This window comes from Columba livia, chromosome 17, assembly GCF_036013475.1.
Source record: "Columba livia isolate bColLiv1 breed racing homer chromosome 17, bColLiv1.pat.W.v2, whole genome shotgun sequence".
Taxonomy (NCBI): Eukaryota; Metazoa; Chordata; class Aves; order Columbiformes; family Columbidae; genus Columba; species Columba livia.
Window position 1 is genome coordinate 2324465 of NC_088618.1, and position 23279 is coordinate 2347743.

Here is a 23279-nt window from a genome sequence, read left to right on the forward strand (position 1 = left end):
ACAAAATCCGGTGCATAGCCAACGGTTCTACATAAATGCATTCAAGTGGGTTGCCTCACTGTCACAGTGCAAAGCATAGAGCCTGAAAAATACCTGATTCTTTAGCCTTGTTCTTACTTAAACACACTCTCAGATATCCAAATTCCAAGTGCAAACAGAAATGTTGTGAGTTTCCTCTTCTCTTCCTTTTAAATTCTTCATTGTTAGGGATGAAGTACACTGCTCTGAGGTCTGCTGAGCCCCACTTTTGTTCTTAGGTAATCTGTTCAAAAATATTGACTCATTATCATTTTGCACTCAAAGAAAGAGAAAAGTCAATCTCAGAGCATTTGAAAAAATGTAACCTGGATGTTTACCTAGTGATAGCCAGTTAATGATGCTGTTATTGAAGATTGGAGGTGTTCTCTGTACTTCCAGACTCGCAGAACTGGCTCTTACTGTTATTTACCAACTTTAGAACTACTCAGAATCTGTGATGATTTCACCAAAAGTATTTCTTCTCTTCTGTAACGGCTCATGTTTTTGTTAGCAAGGTGTATATCGCAGCTGAGAGAGCTCTCTCCAACTGGTGCTGTGGCCATCTAACAAATCAGAGTTGGCTAACGAACGCCTTGGTTTTGCATGACTGTTTTCATGGGCTGGTTCCTGCTCCTGGACACTGGGGGATCTCTTCTGTTTGGTGATGGGAGAAGAGGCTTTCGGGTCTGGAGATGGGACCCCAATGTGCAGTCACGAGTTCTGGAGCATTGAGGGTTAAGGCTGTAAAGCTGATCTGATTTACATAATCTGAGATGTAGGGGTTTCTATTCACTCCATCCCTTAATGAAATGATAAAAGATTTCTTTCCTAGTGGTTCCAGTGCTTGCAAACAACACTAATTCTTCTCATACATGCCCAAGATCCATGATTGCTTTACTATCAAGTGATATAGTGGCAAAAAATAGTTCATAAGTACAACAATAGATTGTCCTGGCAGTTGCTACAAATCATCTCACTCCATTTCCATTAATAGATGAAAAAAAAAAAGGCCTGTTTTCCAGAAGCACAAAATTCTGTGCTCAAAGGTCACATGAAGTCTATAAAGTTATCAGTAGGTTGCATTTTATAAGGCAACAGGTGTTGGGGTAATGGGTGAGAGATAAAGCAAAGATAAATGGCACGGGTCCCCGTATTACTGACAGACTGGGAATAGTTGTAACCTTCTGTGCATTAACTGCAGTGGCAGGAGAGAAACTCTGGGATATCACAAATCTCTAAATCTTCGTGGTACTTCACTTTGTGCTTCAGAAATGATGATTCCGGTGCCAGATCTTTCAAGATGTGGAACTTAGATTAGTTTGGTATTTCAGACTTCCCTGTGATCTTAACAAAGTCAGCTTGTAATTTACAAATTTAAAATAAATAAAATCTACTCTTCCATGTAGGAAGAACCACAATGAAAACAAAGTGTTCTGTTATTTCTCTGTTTCTGGAGACTGGGGTTAATTTGAGTTAGTTTTGCTGGGCTTCTTAGCAGAACGTGTAATTTCATGTTTAGAAGCACCAAACAGAAACGCTGTTGAATATTTCAATTACAGGTTAATTTGTCAAAAGAACAATTTTACTGCTTTAACATAGGCAGAGCTTTTCTTTTTTTTTTTTTTAATAGACCAGCACACCCCACCTCTGCACCAGCTTTGTTTTCTGTAGTCTTTTCTGTAGTCTTTTCTGCAGGCTATTAAGGATTTGTAAATTGGAAAGCAGAAGATTGGCCAATTTAGAGCTTCCTGTTTTCTTTTATTGAGTTATAAAACGCTGCAATGGAAAGACTGGAATGTATTGCAGCATCAGGGCACACTGGAAATGCCTCCACCTGCTGAAGTTATGAGGACACTTGCTGTACTCACCTTTCTCCAGCTTCTGAGACCTCGGCGGGGTCCTGCACCAATAACAGCAACACAAATCACAGCAGAGCACTCAAGGGTATTGAGAAGAAAAGCTGTGTGGTGTTTTATAAAGGCTGATACGGTTGATTCTGGGTGGAGAATTCTGGATAAGGAATGCCAGAGGATTACCCCGTGGTAATTATTGAAAAATCGTCACTTTGAAAAAAATACAAATCAGAAGTAAATAGTGAAGAAGCAAAAGCCTTCTGTGTTGTCCTTTGCTGTCAACTAACATACTTATTAATTTTCTTTCAACAACTTTCTCTTAAATTTCACCTGTAATAATAGGGTATCCACTGAGACAGAAGCCCTAGCACCTCTTAAGACCTTTGAAATATGGTATTAAAAAGGCTTATGGTCCATTTGTTAATTAACTGTCTTGAACATGCTAAACTGCTGAGGTTTTCTGAGTTGAGGGCCGGCAATGTAGTGTGACAGCCAGTGAGAATATATGCCTGAATCTCCTGGAATATGACATTATTTTTTATTGGCATCCTGAAGAATCAGCTTCCAGTTCCTGCTTGACTTCTCTCTGGTGTTCCTTCCGTGTTTTATTTCGCTCTCATTTTGTTAGCTGATGAATAGCACAGGTTTAATCACTCAACTTGTACATTTGCTGCTATTGATTATTGTTGCTTTTTAAACATTGTCAGCTCTTTCATAATTGTGGTGTTCACCTTTTGTCGAACCTTAATGATTAGGTGAGGATGAGAGACAGATGAGCTGTGTAGCCATCTGTGTACATACAAGATAATCCCCGCTGAGAGAGGCAGAGGGCAGATATGACATGCTGGTAAATGGATACTTTGAAATCTGTTCTGTAAATAATAAAAATGGTGAATAATTAAATACCTGGGCTGGTTTTTAACTGAACCAGCTCTGAATTTGTAAATTACCTGTGTCCATACCCTAAACCTATTCTATCTGTGCCCTTCCTCTATTTAATAATCTATTAATAAATTAGGGCAAAACACCTGTTTCATAGATCTCATAGGGGGAGATGTTGGTCCCAGGGTTGATAAACCCATTGTTGGTGTAGCCCTTGGGTATGTTTATAATATAATCAGCATCAGCCTAGAAAATAACTGTATTATTAGAGAACGGAAACGGACAGGAAGAAAAGATGGGATTTGAAACTTGATTAATGGTGCAGTGTTGAGGTTGCACTCGGCTTGGCAGAGACAAGAACTCTTAAGACAACCTTCTGTCCCTCCCAGCCACATTTTAGCAGGAAAAGGTGGATGGTAAACAGTGAATTAGAGACTTGTATCAGCAACTGAGCTTCCACTATCTCTCTGGTTTTGGTCCATTATTTATTATCCTTAAGCAGGTCAACATTGGCCTCCAAGACAGTCAAGTGAGGTGTGAGGCAGAGAGAGATTTAAATCAAATGTAGAAAAAACCTCTGAGAATAGCCTCCTGATTTATGACAGGCTTAAAGTGAGTCAGTGACCGGAGTCCAGCTCATTACTTTGCAACAAACAGGTTGTGGCGGAGGCAAAGAATGGTTTGTACGGAGGAGCCGTCTGCGCTCCACAAGCAGGCGGGCACTCAGCTCTGCTCTGCGCAGCAAAGCTGTGTTGGTGCAGGTCGAACTGACCTATTTTTAAGCTGCAAATGAAGGTGGTTTAAAGAAACGTGGGTGAGCTATTAAGAAGGATCACATTATCCTTCATCTCAGGGAATTATGAGGTCAGAAACCTCCAGGACAGGGTCACTGGTAGTGGTGGAGAAAAATAACCTCTTAAACCAGCACCACCTTTTTTGCAATCTTTGTTACCACAGCTGTATGAAACACAAGTGGAATATTTATTTTACAAGACCAGGCTGATAAAGTAGCTGTAAAAAGTAATTGTTCTCTTTATTTCTTGAATAGAAATATTTTATAATGTATGTAACGTGTAACAAGCTTCATATTTAAGATTATATTTTGCTAAAAGGTCCGTTTTGATACATCCTTGCACAGTTATTAAAGCAAAATTGACTGTAAACCTGTTCTTCCATTGCGGATGAACAAGCTCTTGTCCTCAGACCCTCTAGAGCCATTTTGACTTGTCAGGAGTTATATTTATGGCAGTCATATTAAATAAATTGTATCCCAAACCTGAACACCAGTTTAACATTATACCTTTTAGATAATTAATTATTTCAACTTGCTCCGGATGTTCTTTATAAAAATTTAACCAAAATGTTGACAGGAAGTAAACTGCTCTACGTACCATCAGTGTAAGAAGCTGGAAAAATAGAGCAAATAAATAAATAAAATCAATTGCTGCAGCAAAGAGGCTGTCTATTGTTTCTGCATTAAATTTCTTTCTTATAATTACAGCAATCAGCTGTCATGGCAGTGCCAGCCACTGCTGGACTCAAAAAATGCTTAGGGTATTAATGCCCTTATAAATATATGTACCTGAAGCATTTAATTTTTAGCTGATGCTGTTAATGTTCTGTTAGGACTGGATATGTAGCTCATACTCAGCTACCTGAGTGCTCACTGCTGCGCAAACACATATTTAATTATAGCTTCACCCTGAAGAACTCGGAAGCCAAACAGAAAAGACTAAAGATAAAAACATAAAGAGAATATCCATCCCTTCTCGCAGGGCTCTGCCCAGCAGCCGCCAAGGGCAGGAGCACGTTGGCCAGAATCAGCTGCCCTGTTCACCTTTAACCGTGCTTCCGAACACTCCGCTGCCAGGCAGCTTGGTGAAAATGATGGCTAGAGAGTAGTTAAAAGCTTTTGCCTTCCTACGTTGTAGCTTTTAAATTCCCATTACAATATTCAGAAATTTTTCAAATATTTAATTAAAATTTTTCCGATTTCTGAAGAAGAATCTTTTAAATCAGATTAGTGAATCACAGATGAAATCAACTCCTAGACAAGGGAGAAGCCTTTGGATTATTGTGATATTGGAAGCAACCTTTTTCTTTTCAGAAGTATATCATATTGCCTCCTAAAACTAGGTAGGTCAAGTTCTTACAATTTCATCTCATAGAATAGACTTTCCATTTTCCCAGTAACATCTCTTGGCACCTACCTGTCCGAATTTTAATTCGTCTCTCTTGAAAATAGATATCCAAGACGACTACAGGATACCAGATACTGTCCCTTGCCACTGTTGTCTGTTTATCCACTAGAAACGGTTTTTCTCCATCTCAAATGATACGTGCATGGGTTTGGTTCTGGTTGTTGGGGTTTCTGTCTGGTTGGCCAGGGCTGCTCTGTACAGTGGCACACATTCATTCTGCGACTCAGTATGATGTCTAGATCTTCCTTTTGCTCTGTTTTGGGAGCTGAAGGCCTCTTACCCGATGGCTGAAATTCTTGCTGTCAGTCCCGTGATGGGACTTTGCACTGTGTGTTACTGCATTTCATTCCATCGCTTTGCCCTGAATCTCTGGTTTTATCTGGTGGTTCTTATTTAATAGTTCAAACTTCTGTATTGACAATGGTTCCCAAACTGATACCATTAGCAAGTTTCAGTAGTAGTCTGTCTGGTCTTGTTCCAGAGTCATTACTGACAGCAATTAAACAAAAAAAAAAGTCGGTCCTTAGGCTAATTCTGGAATATTATTGTATGAGCTCAGGGGAACAGAATATTATTGTATGAGCTCAGGGTCTTACAAACCATGGATTTCACAGCTTTGCCTGGGTCACTCTTTGGTTTGGTTCTCTGTGGTTCAGGCAACTTTGACAGGAGGGACATTGTATTCACAGCTTGTTGATCAGTCGTTCTGCGATGAGTGAGTCGGATTACATTCCGTTTCACATTCTAATAACTGTAGTGAGCCTGTGCAATTAATAGAAGAAAATGTTTCATCCAGTAAACATGTAATAATCTGTTATGCTTCAGAAACTAATTGAATCACAGTTATCTGAAGCTACAAGGCGTTTTTCCCATTTGTAGATGCCAGTTGCTTATGATTTTTCAGAGCATGTGATGTTGGCACCTGTCTGTCCGGAGCAGGCAGCCTGTCGGCTGTGCCGGCTCTGGTGTCCTGTGCGCCTGTGTGCAAGAGCGGAATGGACTCAGTTCATGGGGTTAGGGAATGGGGTCGTTTTCCAACCAGAATTGCTGGTTAGAGAAGACTTGGCTTGGTCTTCAACTCACTATTATTATTGCTATTATGCTAAACAAGGGCCTGGCTCTGGCAGGCTTCTGTTGTCCAACAACCAACAAATTGACAGATGCGTGAGTCACTAGCGTGTCCCATTTTGTTTTATATACAGAATGAAATGAGAAAATAATACAAGCACTTGGCAATCAAAGGTGACTTATCTTCAGATTCCAACAGGTGTCTTTGCATTTTTTCCTTCCAGAATTAATTATAATCCCTGGGGTTCTTAACATTTGAAAAAACAAGCGATAGCTCTTTCCTTTTACAATTAGACATTTAGTTGACCTGTGGAGCATGCAATGAAACAGTAACTCTGTTCATTGCAACATCATTGCAGATATTTTACTACTTACATTTCCAAGCAGTGAAAACCATTAAATGTTACCATTTAATCCAATTCTTTTTCTGCCAAAGGTTGCTACAGGCTCATAGGAAAATATCTTGATGTTGTTGTTGCTGAAGACAGAAGGTTAGAAATCTCGGGTTTGTGTGTGGAGCTGCGGTTGCTGGCTGACTAATACTGTAATCACCTGCAACACAGAGAGCAACAGTCACCCCGTTTCTGTCTGAGGAGGGGAATGAGTAATGAGGGCTTGGACTGGCTGCTGGCAAAGCTGCTGACGGCCACACAATCTGACGTGGAACATCGAAAATTGGGTTCCCTAGAGAAGCGGGAACAAACACTAAGATATTTTTCTTACGAATTAAACCCTAAGAAAAATAGCTTTGCATAATAACTGCAGTTCTTTCTTAAGCACGAGTTACATGTGTTTTTCTTGATTAGACACTTGCAGTTGAACTGAGTTGAAACAAGCCAAATCCTTCAGCCCTGATAGTCTTTCTGTGTTGCTGTGGAGCTGCACAATGCTACAAAATGTAGAAGGGCCAGGAAAACGTGGCACACCTGAATTTAGAGCAAGCTTCACCCAGAACTTGTCCTTGCTTCAGCAGATGCAAGATTTAAAAGTCCTTGCTGGTTTTTCACACCGCTGTATGCCCTTGGTGTTAAAAATGCTATGAGTTTAAAAGCGAAATAATGTGGTGGTGAACTGCGTGTTCAGAGCGAGGTTGTTGTAAATAATTTGTGTGCAGCCCAGTTTCAGACAGCCAAAAGGGGCCGCGTTTTCAGTAGATAGCTACTTTGGATGATTTTAAAGTCAAGATGTCTTAAGGTCTCTCACACCGAGTGGCCGGAATCACCAGTAATCACTGAAAATATTGCACCACCTAATATGGAGTATTTTTCTGATCCTTTGTGTCTTTATGTTAATCAAACTCAATATTAAAGGGATTTCCAAAGTTTGGGTTTGGTTTGGGGTTTTGTTGTTGGTTTGGTTTGGTTTGTTTGGGTTTTTTGTTTTGTTAAAATGACGAGGGGTGGTGTTTGCAGAAAACAGATTACTGCCTTCTGTTCTTTGTTTGTTTCCTGTCAAGTTTCCCTCAGAGGCTTTTATAACACAATGCTGCCATACAGCAGAGTAGGAAATACTGCAAAACAGTCTTTAATTCTGGCTGCTAAACTGTTTTCACTCAAAGTTTCCTTCTATGCTCAAATTGGGCAAACCTGGTTGCAGCAGGATCCAGAGGTTACACTGATTTAAGGACATTCCTTCAAATATCTACTCATTGCAGTGGGGGGTGTGTGTGTCCCCTCTTTCTAATCAGAGAACCGTAAGAGCTGGTGGAATCACAGAGGTTGAGGAGGGTCCAGCTGTCCCCTGGTCCAGTGTCCTGCTCAGAGCTGCTTCCTCTGAGGCTTGAACACCTCCGAAGATGGAGGTGCCACAATCTGTCCAGGAAAACTGTTTCAGTATTTGATCACCCTCGTGATAATTTGTTTTTCATGTATCCAAATGGAATTTCTCATGTTTTCTACTTGTATCCTGTGCCTCTCATTCTATTGCCACACACGTCTGAGAACCATGTGGCTTCATCTCTTCCATGTCCTCTGACCAGGAGCTGTAGAAAGCAGCGAGGTCTCTCATTTCCCTTCTCTCCTCGAGGCTGAACAGGCCCAGCTCTCTCCACGTCTCCACAAACTTGATGTTCTCCAGCCCTCGAACAGTTTGGTGGCCCAGCGCTGGCTCCAGGGTGTCACCCTCCTTGGCTTGGGCTGCAGCCTCCCTTGGCTTCACACCTCTTAACTGACATGGTTAGGAACAGATTTCTCCCTTTTGGCATAATGAAAGGGATGCTGCCTTAATTGGTTCCCTTCAGATTAGTGATTTGAATAAAACATAGCTGAAAAAGCAGCAGCAAATTTCTCCCTGCTGAAACAGCTCCATCACCACCGCGGTGCTGTTGAGCAAAGCAGGCGGGTATCGCTCTTTTTAAGCTGACATTATTTTTAGACGTGTTTTGTGATTCTGAGGTACCATTTGGGGGATGGGGGCTTCCCTTTTTTCTTTTTAGGATTAAAGCTTTTGAAATTATTTATTTACGAGCCATGAAAATCTCCCCAAAATGGATTTTAACAAGTGTGTAATTGGATAATTTGACAAACTGGTAAGCTGAAGCCCCAGAGATCAGGAATTACACTTCACTACAGAGTAGTCATTCTTCATGTAGAATTAATTAGATTTCCCCTAGATTACAAGTAGTCAATTAAGAGAATTGTCTGATTTTCCATCCTCCTTTTAATTGGCAGCCAGTGGTATCAAGAATTCCCTTTTTTACGTGAGATGTCCTCAAGAGGCAGAATGCCAGAAAGAGAGGGAAGGAGCGTGGATTGAACACTGGCCCAGGATTCAGGAGAGGTGCCCGTGTCTTTGTGTGAGGCTTTGGCTCACCTTCTGCAGGACGGATTATCTCTTGGGCCTGAAAGCTGCCGGGTTCACGGGAGGCAGACGGCAACATGGGGGCAGGTTCCTCATCAGTTGAGGGGAATGTTTTTCAGTGACCTTGCTAAATCAAGCAACGCTTATCTTCTCCCTCACCCCACTCTGGACTGGGTTAGTACTAATGTCTGCGCAGCTGCCCAGGGCTGCGCTGAGGACCTGAGCTTGGCTAAAAACAACCATTCTTCCTTTTTCTTGGGTCATTTGGAACCCAGCTCTGTTCCAAGTTTGCATCATCACCTGCCCATACAAAAGCAACTGCAGCACAATCCAAGGAGTGGTTAAAAAACTGGAGGCAGAAGCCGCTCCAGTTTCATGGCTCCTGAAATGACAACTTCAGGAACAATATTGGCAACAGCCTAAAAGATCAGAAGGCAAGCTTAAATTTTGTCAGCTGTAGACACAGCTGGGGCCTGGGGAGCTGGGCAGGGTGAAGATCCCTCTGGTGTGGCCAGTGCTCCGCAGGAGCAGGGTCTGGGCACACAGCTCTGCAGGTGTTGCTTTTGTGATAATTTTTGTTGTTTTTATTTTGCTTTAGAGCTGTGCAAAAGGAATTTGACGAACTGGATTTATGTGCAGGCTGTTTCTGAACCTGAAAGCAAACATACGAGATCCTTGGTCTCGTACCTCCTCTTTGGAGTGGCTTTCTGTGCGATGGCAGCAGCGAAGTGGGGCTCAGAGCGGGACAGGATCGGGTTTAGACAGGAAGGGATCAAGCAGAGCAGATGGTGGTTCAGCTGGAGGTCTGACTCAGACATGGTGCCTCCCCAGGCTTTTCTCCATATAAGTGTCCTTACACTGTGCCCAGGGAGAAATTCAGTCTGTGGACTGTGCAGAGGGATATTTTCAGGTGCTACTAAGTGTTGTCAGGAGGAGCAATATGAACATGGTCCTGTTCACCTTGGAATAAGGGCAGTAGAAATTTGTCTGAAGGTAGATGACACGGACCTGAATCACCTGGAAGATCCCAGAATTTAATATTTACTGAACGCAGCGAATATGGAATTATAAGGGGACATTGTTTTTCATTTTACTTGCGTAGGCATATCAGAAATGTAAATGTGAAATAAAACCAAATCGGTTTCTTTTTCATACCACTTCCTAGTAGTTCTATCATAAAATAACAGAACCACTACCCTGCAGTAGGATTCTCCAAAATTACTACCCTGGAGATACAGTAGTTACAGTTCAAAGGGACTTTTTTTCTGCAATGCTAAACTTCTATTTCCTAAACTTGTCAGCTCCAAACAGTGTGAAAGTTGGTGTTTAAACCGCTCTACACTGTGCATGAAAATCAGCCCTGACTATTCGAAAATAGATTGCAGGACTTTCAAATACTCAAACCAGCAGTAAAATGCAATAATTGTTAAAATATATAGAAAAGTAGTTCAGTTTCATAAAGAACAGCAGTACACTATAGCGATAAATGTTTTCATTGAAATTAATACTAAAAATCCCAAATTCTGCTTGTAATATTTGTGAGACAAATTACCTTTGAATTTAGAAATAATTCTTCTTGTTTCAGTGGAATAAAGATCCGTTGTTTTCACATATTGATTTCTCTTTGATCTTAAAAAGTTGTCAGAAAGTGGAGTTAAGTCTCCTTGTCATAACTGGGTACCATCTAATATATGTATAGAGCTCTTTGCTGATTTGCTGATAACAGGAACCACTAAAAAAAGTGAAGAGCTTAGAAATGAGGGGAAAACAAAGGATTTCAACATTTAAAACAGAGAGGAAAAAGGCTGAACATATGTAAAAATATGTAAAAGTATACATCTAATTTTGTCATAAACAAAACTAGAACAGAATAGATCTGCATTGCAGCCGGCACCCGAGGAAACCAGAGCTCTCCTACTTTGAGAACTTGGTTGAGCAGATGCAGTAAAAGTGAATGTTGAATGTTGTCATTTAAGGGTGTGTTTTGTCTTTTAAATGGTTCGTTAATTTATTATTATTTTAAAAAATAGATGTTTTAAACTTGGCTTTCTGAAGTGAATTTCAGCCTGTGTTGTGTCCCAGCCCAGTCTGTGTTCTGGCTTCTATAGAATCAGTGGAAGGTCTTTAGGAGAAATCAAAAGTACAGTTGCAGTTACTCTTGTTTCTAGAGTACCTTTTCTATACTAAACAGGGCAGATGTACATAAAGAATGAGAAAGTGTATTGTTGGTGTTCAGCCAGAATATAGATGCACTATTCTGTGAGTTTGAAGATGTTTCCTTGCTTGTGTTTTCCTTTCCATCTGTCTCCATAGTCTGCTCTCTGAGGCAGACACTGCTTTAAATATATTATTTATGCATAGCGTCCATAACAACATGGCTTTGATTTCACTTGGGTATGCTGGGTTACAATATAATGCTAAGAATAATATATGAGCAAGCTCAAGTAATGAGGAATATCCGCCTGCTCAGTTTTTGCACGGGGGCTTGAAGAAGTCATTTAGGACATTGCAATTAAGAGACCTGGTGAACAGAATGCGTCACTAAGATTCTGGATTCTGAACAGCAACCTTATGTGGGGGTCAAAGCCAAAACCTTCCACACAGTTTCAGCTTTTTCTCATTGTTCGACACGGAAATGTGACAGTATTGCAGTCTGGGATTTGTTAGTTTGGTTTGCTTTTGAGAAATCCCTGTGGTCAGATCACTCTGTCAGCCTGGTCCAGCACGAGGCCGTTCTGTGCTGTCCGCTGACACGACTGGTAGTTAGGCAGGGATTTTACCTTCTCCGTTTTAGGGGGAAGATGTGCCAAGTTAGCCTGGTTTTGTGACATTTCTGTTTAAAAGTGTAGTGAGATACAAAAAGAGCAAGGGTTTCCAGCTAAAAGAAGTGGTTCTTCCTCCAGATGATCTCAGCCGAATTGCGGAGGCAGAGGAGAGCAGGGCATCTGCAGCACAGGCTGAGACTGATTTAGGGCATCGCAGCAGCTGAGAACGAGGTTGAGCCTTATAGAAACTGAGGTTTTGTTAATGTGTGGGACTGTCAGTTACAAAGAACTGGGCTGATAACTGGAAAAGATTGGGAAATCCCTGCACAAAATCTTTTCCTTTCACTTCCATACATCCCAATAAACCAAATTAAGAAAACAGGGGGAAGCATCATCAGGGATGTTTTAGGAGATTGAGGCAGCAGATTTTACTGCCTTGTACATGACTCTAATGGATTCTTATAGTACAGAAGGCTTCCAAGATTAAAGTAAAAGGATATGGTTTCCTATTTCTCTTGATAAAATTGCACAGGGACATCAATGAAGAATATAAATATAATCTATGGAGAAACTCAGAAAATTTCAGAGTAAGGGAAGAACTGAAATGGTTTTTCTTCATTTGCCATTTTTCAGAGGCACTGAGGTTTCTGTCTGGGGCTCTGTTACCTTTCCCTGTGTGTTACCAGCAGAGTCTGAATAAAACAGAAGCCAGCACTCTTCCAGAGACCTTGAATGCTGACCTGAAAATTCCCTCTGGGTATCGTGCAGCCTGATAGCCAGGGTTTCGTATTGCCAGCAAAGCACACGTTAACATGGTTGCTATGCTGAGTGGTCCTGCACGGCCATGTACACAGCTGGGCAGTTGTCTCCTCTGCAACATCTGGCTCCTTTGTGAGCTGGCTTTGATCCAGCATGGCAAACATCGCCCACCTTGCTGTGCTGCCGTTCTGATCGCCTGCTCATTTTCTATTTAGATCCTTTTCAGATCTACAGAATTTCCTTTTACTTTCTGGAGTGGCCAGTGTGGAAGTTCCTTAAGCTTCAGTGAGTTTATAATAATGGGTTTGGTCTCTTTGCAATAAGGACTTTGTAGACCAGATCTTAATTGTAAGAATTCTTGCTGCTACTGTCTGAAAACAGTTAGTAAACATGAGAACAGACTTAACAACTAACCAAACTATTAGTGGCATGTTGTGGTAAGGTGTCTGTAAATACACGGGCTATTTGTTTATGTCTATGGATGTTTGTAGATTACTGAAGTAAAGGCTGTTTATGCTGTTCCCCCAGGAGAGAGGGCAGCTGTGTTTTTGCAGAGCAGTTTGGCTGTACAAACACAGCCGTGGTTTCTGCTGGTAGAACTGTATCAGGATCTTCCTGCACTTTTCATACTGTTGAGCAGCATATGTGACAGAACAGTGTTGGGCAGGTTGTACTTCATAATTCTAACATTGGTCAGCCTTAGAGGAAGTAAAAATGAATTTATCCATAAAATAACCAGGATATTTATATGCAGTCACAGCAACACTGTAACATATAAAACTCAAATTACCAGTGACATGGATTTAATAGTGTGAAAGAAAGCAGTATGTTATGGCTGAGATACTACCTAAAACTTTTTATTGCTACAGGTTTTAGACAAGACCAATTAGATAATATAAAAAACGGAAGGAAAAAGCACCAATATGGAGGCACATCTTAATAACATTAGGTGCAGAGTTAGAAGAAAGTAGTTTTAATTCCTTTTAATTCCTTTTCTGTCACTGGCTTTCACTGCGCATGTGAGTAATTCTGTCAAAGCACAGCCATTCCCAAGCAGCTGGCCCCTCTGCGCTCACCCCCCTCACCGTGTGACAAGGAGTGGGGGTTTGTTCCTCTCTTCTGAAGCAATACAAGTTTCAGTCAAATAACATTTGACAAGCAGATATTGGGCAAATGCTGAAAACAGGAGAGTTTGGATGCTCTGATAAACGGAATGCACTGATTGCTGTAAGTCCATCCCTGTCCTCCCACTGCCCTCTGCTGGGTGGCTTCTCTAACCTTCCCTTGGACATCACCTCCTCACACCCCAGTGTCTGCAACACTCTGGGAATATCCTGTTGGTTGCTTTCTCTTGCTTATCTGTTTTGTAGTATTGCAGATAGAAAAAATTATGCCCAGGCGTGCCCTGTCAAAAGTCACTGCATGCACTAGAAAGTGTATATTTGCATAATTCCTTTAGTAATGGTAATTAATGCACAGAAAGGACAGGGCAGGAGCAAGGAAAAGGAGGATGGGAATAGGACAGTAGCTCAAGTGTGCCCTCCTAACAAACTGACATTTAGAAATATCTGCTACTGGGCTTTTATCTCTTTTTTTCTTTCTTTAAGTGGATTAATCAAGTGTTGTTTCATGCACATGTAGCTCAAAGAAAGCATTGGGGTTATTTCCACCAGCCCCGTTGGGAGGTGGGATGAGGGAGCACCAGCCCGGGACACAGCAGGGAGCACTGGTCGTCCCCCTCCCTCCGAATCCCCACGGGAACTTCACATTTCTCTTCCTATTTAACAATGAAAAGCACTTGAGAAACCTGTCCCTGTTTTGCTGGATGTAGGAAAAGCTTTCTGTGATTTTGAGGTACATCTGGACAGCGGTTCGATATAGGCTGGTGCTGCCCAAAACCATGGAAGATTTTGGATCAGCAGCTTTGGTTTGGGCTGTTGTTTCATGTTGCATGCAGAACATTTGACAAATGACTTCAAATATCAACAGAAGATAAACTGCTGTGGATAACAAGTGTGTGTCCGACTGTATCTAATGCAAACACTGCACCTGGTCACTGTGTCTTTGAGGGCTGTGAAAGAAGAAAACTGTCTGTTAATGGGCTCCAATTGGTTTTATTCAAAGATAGATCTCTTTGTGGCCAAAGAGCAGCGTTTGTTTTGTTGCTTCTTTTTGTGTCTGTCTGATGCTTTTCCCGCAAACACTCTCGGCTTTGTAGTTGAAACTCAGGAGAAAAAGCCAAAGTGAACATTTCACACCTTGCTTGCATAAACGGTTCATACTGTTGGAAAAATCCCACCATTGAGCAAATGTAATTATTTATGTAACAAGAGACCCACAGGAGCTGTACTACTATGTGACTACAATTCTTTATGGCTGCACAGATTGCTTGCAGCTTGCCTCCCCTAAGCTGTTCACCAGGCATTAAAGAAAAGGATTGATTTTCAGAATTCACTAGAAAGAAATGAAAATGAGTTTATTAATAAAGGTGTCAGTATAAGAGCTCTGAGCCACAGGCATATTGACTTGTTCTCACACCTGAGCATATCTACAGGCAGACTATCAGCTTGCTTTTTGTCTTGCATACACTCGAGTCAGAATCATTCCCATTTGATGAATGCTTATGTGAAGAAAACGGTGCCCTATTTCTGTCCTGGATATTGGTGTAGAAGGGTATGAAGAGATCATCAGGTGATCTTCAAAAAATATTAAACATAGTTTTCCATTTGTAAATTGTCTGTGTTGAAGAAATGAAGTGGAACAGAGAGCGTTTAGCGCTTCCCTGAGCTCCCTCTCGCAGAGTTGCGGGTGATTTGCTGCCTTTGGGCACCAGCTGGACCAGCCTGGCAGGGGGTGCAGCTGCGGGCGCCTCATTAACAGCCTCCAAAAACCCCCCAGAGCTGGGAAAGGGGCATCACCTGGTCTTGCGTTGCTTTATGGTTGGACTTTGTTGGTACCGTTGACTCTGGAAGAGCTGGTGGGACTGTTAGCACCCTGGGGGTGGGAAGAGATCTTCATGGCCCTGACTGGTGTTACATGGGGAGTCCCCCAGTTCCCGTGGGCCCAGGAGTCCCATTTCAGCTCAGCCCAGGTGGGTCAGTGCTGCCCCACAAGCACCAAACAGGATTGCAGAGCTTTGATTTTTACAACCGTGGCTAACTCAGCGCAGCGAGCATCTCTGAATCTGATGGAAACCGCTGTTAAAGGCATCTAAATGAAACATGATTACCACAGCTTTTCATTGCCTTTATCTGTAACATTTAGTAAATGGATAAAGCTGTGGTTTCAAGTGTGCAAGAAAATTGTAGCTATATAATTAATGGAGACTTGAATGTGTTAGAAGAAAAAAAAATGTTTTAAAAGTTTGAAGTTGGTTATTTTTCTTGTTCTGACGGTGCCATTCATGTTGTTTCTTGCCAGTGGTATTCCATATGAAAACCTGAATTGAGCTTCAAATGTGTCTGTATATTTGTTGCATTTTTATTACTATTTCTAATACAGAACCAGGACAAACAGCAGCACTTAATGTTTCTCTGAATATGTTTGCAAGGTGTAAAAACTGTAGACCAGCCTTGGCTTGAGAAAGATTTGCTGCTGGGTCACAACTAAAGAGAAAGGTAATGTGAGGGGAACAAGGGGGTGGAAAGGAAAGATGCATTTGCATGTGGATGTTGTTATTAATTTGTAGAGTATTTATTCTTATTTCCTTAAAATTTTGGATCATGATATGTGTTTTTATGCATAAAACAAATGCTACTGCATGCATTATCTTTATAATCAGCTTTAGTTATTTTTTCAGGCACTTGTAGTCAGTGCTGGCAACAGATCTTCTGGGACTGGCGTTTTGTAGATGAGGTTTCCTTACCAGTGCTTGTGGGATGTCATTAAAGGGTTACAAATACAGTTTGGCTGCGAAGAATTTGATTAGTGAAGCAATGCAGGGTTCAGTCCAGCCTGTTTGGCAGGCACAGCACTGAATGCACTTACTGAAGGCTCTTGGGGGGCATGAACTGTGACCTGAAAACATCCCTATTGTTTAAATATACTTTGCATCTTTGTTTTAAAAAGTAAAAATGAGCGTGTGGACTGTTTCTCTGGAGCATGGCTGGAGAATAGTTTGGAGGATTCAGAGCATGTGAAATCCATTTCTAGAGTATATCGATAAATACACTTCTTTCTTAGTGTTCTTAAATGGACCATATTGAAAGACTGCACCAATAAAATCCTCCATTTATGCAGGCGGAATAGGTAATTACACTCTGCAATGCCTGTTTAAGGGCACAGGTACCCATTTCGCAAATACTAATGAGCGAATGCAAATGCTGGATGCAAGGTAAAAACAACAGCATCCTTTGAAAATGCATCCCTTTAGACCAAGCCCTGTCCTTGACTATGCACACAGAATTCCCATTGATTTTGATGGGCTGTGCATGAATACATTTGACAGAAGAATTTCATCCTTAGAGTTTCCTTTTTCTGCAGCTTCCTGCTTGGCTCTTACATTAAGTCTCTATTTTCTCTTGGTTTAGCTCATCGAAATATTCCTGCATTGCTGCATTAAAAGGGATTTTCTCGGTGACACTTGCTGCTTAGCTTAAAATTATTATTCTTGAAAATCATTTTTAATGAGATGTCCACCATAATAAAATATTTAGTTTTGGTTTATTTTTCCGCTGTGTATTCATCAGACAACTGATACAATAGCTTTAGAAGCTGTGCCATGTGTAGTTACAGCTGGAATGAACATTGTGTTTTTCAGAACACAGACATGGAACAGAGATAATCTACCTAAAATCTCGAACTAAAATTAAGGGTCCTATATATTAATTTGAGCACCAACCTTTTGTCTTTGATGACCACTGGATCTGTATATCAAGCTCTACTCAGCTAATGAGAAACAGCCTGAAACTTGAGTGAACCAAATCCTCTGCAGCCAGCTGCTGGATTAAAAGAGATTGGGTTTTTCTCAAACCACTCACTCCCACTGGTCTTATTCTGCAGAGATGACCGTTTCTAATCACCAATCTCTAAGGTGCATCTTTTAAAGCCATAAAATTAGAGGACCTTTAATTAAAAAAACCCCTCAACTTTGCCATCAGTCGCGCCTTCCCCTTTCAGTGTGAGCTACGGAAAAAAGGAAAGGCGATGTTTCCCGTCCCAGTTTCAGCTAATATTTCAATACTGTTTTTGAAGACTTATATTTTTGCCCATCTGGGCTGATTCATAAAAATAGCTCTTACCTTGCTTTCTGTTTTCCTGCTCACTGGTAAACTTTTCCTTTAGTGTCACTTTTTACTGTTTCTCTCTTTGTCTTTTCTTGCTGAAACTCTGCTCTCGAATGTGGGCAACAATGACAATTTCAGGTTACCAGTCCTGGGCTTTTTCAGCCCGTTAGTAACAAAAATTTTGCCTCTAGCCTGTGAAAGGCTCTTTCCCCCATATATGAAGCCAGATTTGAGTGCTCAAAATAGAACCCAGATGTGACTTGGTATGGAAGTTTAATGCAGGGGGGAGTCCCATTCCATGGCATATTCCTTCCCATTTAGGCAACTGGTGGATTTCCTATAGGTGTTAGTGGTGCTGTGATGGGTCTTCTGCGTGTTTTTCATAAAAATATCTTTAATATTGGCACAAATATTTATGTGTCTCTATGCTTTTCAGAATGTTTATGTTGGAACAGCTTGTAAACTGTTGCTTTGATACAAGTCTGTTTCTGATCAGAGTATTAGGGAAGCAGCTTGTTTAAATGCGTCGATTTTGATCAAAAAACGACCATGCTGTACAGCAAATATGGAAATGCCTCATTTATTTGCTGATGTCAGATTTTTAAGCGATACCAACACTATATTGTTACCATCATTGCAAAGCCTCAACTGGGAATAATCAGTGTCTCGCTTTCTATGACAATTTTTGGAAAGCAGCTTGTGATTGACTATTTAATGAAGGAGAAGGTGGAGTTAGGTTTGCATTATAGGAGACTACTGAAATGAAAGAAACCTCATCCTCGAAAGGAAAAAGCCCCTAACTTTCCACCTCCTCTTCTTCAGATGTCTTCATTTACATGCAAATAGCAGCTTCATCCGTAATGATTTTTTTTTAAAAAAAGCCTCTTTTTTCCCTGGGAAACAAGAATGAGGGTAAATTTAAGTCATTTTTTGTAATAAGATAATCCTTTTCAATGCTCATCGTAATATTATGATAAAGGTTGATTTTAAAATTATTATTTTTGGATGGGGAATGTATTTTTGGCTTTCGTAGAAGCAGGAATTCTGAATTAACTGTAACTCTGCCAGAGACTGCTCCTGCGGTCAGGAAGTTCAAGGGTCTGATCTGGATTCTATTGAGTTTAGTGGGCAGATGCTCCATAATATTATCTGCACCTGAACCTTGTCCCACCTACACGTTTCGTGGCTGATGGAAAGGGTGATGTGGCACTTGTGGGGTTTCTTTGTGGCATTTGTACACAAGCAGATTTCATCAGCCCAGGACTGGTTGCATGGGCTGATTTATTGACTTTAGCAGCAGATGATCTACTGACAGCAGCGACAGACTTGTCCATGTAGTTACTGGAAAAGAATGGGCTCTCGGCTTATTTCAACTGATTGACCAGAGTTTACCCGCATATCCTTGGTGCTTTGGGGGTATTTTTCATCTAAGAATAAGCACATACCAGCCTTTCAGCCACACACAGATACAACAGAAATGAGTGTGATCTTAAAATGGGCAGAGACCACATTCTGTAATTGTTATGATGACTATTAGTAGTATTAATTCTAGTAGTATTCCTGTCAGCTATATGTATGGTGTTTACTTGGTCATATCAAGCCTTTTGTTTCACTTTTAATACCCGTCCTCAAGGATATTTCATGTTCACGTCGTTAATCCTGTTTGCTGCTTCAGATAGGTGAGTTCTCTGCCATGCATTTTGAAGTCCCCCTAAGCACAGCAAGAGAGCAATAACACATATTACGTCCCAAACGGTCATCACAGTGCACTATAGGTGCATATTACATGCAATTTGCTTTTCTTTCTATTTCATATTTTTACATTGTTAGACTTTAATTAGCACATTAAATACATAGTTTCCCTTTATGAAACCGGAAGGGTTTTCTTTGCAGTGAAAATGAGTGGTTCAATTACCCTCCTACTAATGGATAAAACATAATTAACATTGTCTTGAGGCTAATTTTCATTTATGTTGCCATTCTCCGTAAGCTGAACATCATTCTCTGGAAAAAGTCAATGTGTCACTTTTATTAGCCCAGTTTGCACTTTTAACACCAAGAAAATTAATTCAAGATACATTAGCTACTTAAGTTCAACTACAATGAAATGATCTGATGACAGAAGATAACTCTAACGTGTCCTTTATGAAGTTGTGCAGCTTGGTTCTGAATGTGTTTGAGGAATGGGATCGTATTTACGTGTGTGCCTTGTGAAAAGGACAGATATGAAAGCATTTCCAAGCCAGCTGCTGTTCATAAACTTCCCAGGCAACTATTCCGACAGTGGTTCACCCACATCCTGAGCCAGTTGTTGGACATTTCCCCATAAATAGTATTATGGTGAGATAATGGACCTCCCTTCGCCTTCAATCAACCTGCTCCAAAACAAAGAGTGCCATAGCAGACCTCTGAAATCTTCATCTTTTCCACAAGTGACTCCTTGATGCTTCATTTTTTGTTCTGATTGCAGAAGTATCAATCTGACCCTGAAGCACATATGTGGAAGTCAAGTGTTTTGCTATTGTTTTTTCAGTTCGTACGTATCTCCCATGGACAAACCTTTAGCACCTGCAAATCTGAAACAATAATAACCATAGTGATGAAGAGAGACTGTGGTGTGATTATGGTTTTGCTTTGCCCTCTATTGGGAGCCATTTTTATAGCAGTAACCTCTCTGTGTAATACTGTAAAAATAAGTGGGATAGGATGAAGGCATACCAGGTGTGCAGAGGGAGATAAACTCAAACAGCACCGCATTATGATAGCAAAATCTGCTGGTTCTTATAGAAAAGCATGCCTTTAGAAGAGAGCAGACATTGCCACAATGAAAAGCTCAGCAATTTTGCTTCAGTTTCCGCCAGAGACTGCAGAAGCAGGAGTGAGGAGTGTAAGGCAGCTGCCCCAAATGGTCACTGTCCCCAGCCCTCTGCTTCTGCAGAGCTGAGTGCCCCCACTGCAGGGATTAGTCTAGCCCTGTGGAAGATGAGCAATTTTGGGGTTTGTTGCCATTCTTGTAGGTATCGAAGAATAGGGTTTGGCACTAGATTCTGCAGAGTATGGATGACAGCAGTTCAGTATTCAGAGCAAACTTAAAATGTGCCTTTCGTTTTTGCATTTAGGGACTGGTTCTGCATCCATTACCTGCCACTAGGCTGAGAAAACCAAAAATAATCACAGAGCTATCATGAATGCAAAACTATGTATTACTGATAAACTTCTCCTTCTCAACTTACTTTCGAGTTCAATTTGCCTTGGGTAATTATCCCAGTGAACAAAGCTTGGAATCTCCAGGATGAGTTAACTGTAGTTCAAGCCAAGAATTCAGTCTTGGACCAGCTGATTGCTGCTGTAATCAACCAAGGGTCTGATTTCAGGTTGCTTTTTATAACAGCGAGCTGCAGATGTGTTAATTGTGTTAATGTGTTAATGTGCAGATAGGTTAATTGGTGCAACAGTGACTAATGGTTGAATTAAATGTGAAAAAGCCAGGAAGGGTATATCTAATGCAAGGCTTTTCTTCCATTACCTCCTTCTCAGGCTGCGTAGGAGCATGAATGTGGAAGAGATTTTGTCCACTCAGTGTGGTCCCTTCTATGGTTAAGGAGATAGCATCTTCGGTGGCTTGGCAGGGGTAGGTAGAGCTATGGGGGTCAGCCAGATTAATCCAGTCTTTCTGGTGATGTAGATATGAGTTTGGAAGCCTGTCTTTCTCAGTATAGAGTGCGCAAGTTTGTGTCGAAGTCACGTTGCAGGGTGTAAATGCTCCAGAGAACGGAGAGCACTTCGCCGTCTGTCCCAGCTCACAGTTCTGCTCTAAAGTCTATTGAATCGATCTGAGGGTGAGTGAAAACCGTTCTGAGGATCCACTAGGCTCAGGAGTGGGAGTGACATCTGGACTCTAATGCAGCCCATAAAAACAGGATTACCCTGTAGGTGAGAAGAAGAACACCTGGTAATGGAGACACTAATTATTCCCAAGTACAGGACAGGTATTGGATCTTTTGCTCTGCAAGAGCAGTGTGATGGGGGAGATGAAATCTCTCTGGCTGGTTTCACTGTGTGGAAGTAACACTTCTTGTAGGTTCAGCAGCAGGGAGATGTGACAGATACATCCAGTTGTGTCTCCGTCTGGTTCCCAGCTCCAGCCCTTGCCATCGGCACCTGCACCCCGGGGTGCTCCCTGGGAGCAGCAGAGCAGTGACCCGCAGACTCGCTGCCATCCAAATGGGTGAGCCAGAGAGTGTAGCTTCTTAATTAGTTTTTGTGCAGAAACACAACGGTCACTGGGTATGTGTCACAGAATAAAGCTTTAACACATCTGCTTTACTTCAGCAAATTTTCAGTGGATCTAGCTGTTTAGGCTGAGCGTGTGTTTTAATAAATTAGGCTCAAATACATGAAATCTATGAAGAAAAAGAGCAAAAGTACATAACTCCAGAGGTAAGGCACAGTTTGCACCAAAGCAACAAATTTCTTCCCCTTTTCTGAATTTGAATGTACATAAAATACATAAAAATACATAAAAAAGAAATCCAATCATTATGGCATGAAATGTATATGTTTGTTAGCAACAAGGTTGTAAGAGGCCTTAGTGATAAAGTTAACATGAAAAGACACTTTCTTCTGTAATGTGCAGCCTAGTCCTGTGTACAGATGATGTTAAAAAGCAGTTTCAAAGACACGTTTGCTGCTCAGCATCTCATCGCAGCAGGGGCGCTCAGCCCACCTGCCCAGTATTGCTCTCATTAAACCAGTGTGCCCAGTCTCAGCATATTTAAGAGCCTGTCAGCATTTCCATTTCATAACCATCACATGTTATACATTGGCCTCTTTCTTTGTGTTGCACAGAGGTTATCAGTATGCTGTGGACACTATCGTATTTTACAATATATGTTTAAGAAACAACAGGATTTAAATTTGATTGAACAGTTTTGACTGAGATGCTGGATTAGCATTTCAAATACTTTTTTGTGCTAACCTCTTGGGTAAGCCCTAATTCTTTAAAAGTAAAACGCTTTCAGAAATAGATGACGTTGCTAATTGAAACAGTCACAAATGAAAAAATAATGTACATGCTGCAAGTTAACCAAAACAATTTGGCTGTCTGTAGGGACCATTACAGCAATCAAAGGTAGATTAACTGTGGGGAGGAGCAGGGGGGAACAGGGAGTCTGGAGCAATGTATATTAACTAGGATCCAAGCACATTTGTTACAAAGGCTGTATGGACTACTCAGTCTTTCTGTTATCTGATATTGTGTATTATTATTGTATAATTATGGGCATGCTACATCATTTCATAATTGTATTCCTAGGAAAATAGATTCTATTTTCCTATTAAAATTAAAAAAAAAAAAAAAAAGAGGACAGTAAGAATAAAAGGAAATGTAATATCTTTGGACACCAGAATTCTGCTTGGTACTTTCAAGCTAAACTGGTGACTGGTAGGCTCAGTAGCTACATGCAGGGGACGGTCAGAGGACAGTCCAGCCCTTGGCAGGGACCTCAGCCAGCCCAGCCCCTTCAGACAGGACGAAGTCTTGGATCCAAAGGGTCATTCTGGCCAAGCTCCAATTTATTAGGTTTTTTCCCCCTATATAGACATCGTCTTTTCTTCAGTACATTTTTTCCCACTTCACCTGTGCTTTGGCTCTGTAAGTGCATCATTTCAAGCATGAGCCACAGGCCATGGGGATACAAGTAGAGCCAG

The 23279-nt window shown here is 41.1% G+C and overlaps 1 protein-coding gene across 4 annotated transcripts in view; it reads left to right on the top strand.

Annotated features, from left to right (window-relative positions):
• TMEM132D (transmembrane protein 132D) overlaps nucleotides 1-23279 on the top strand; it is a 226691-nt gene that overhangs the window by 144876 nt on the left and 58536 nt on the right. The gene's annotated exons all lie outside the window — the stretch shown is intronic.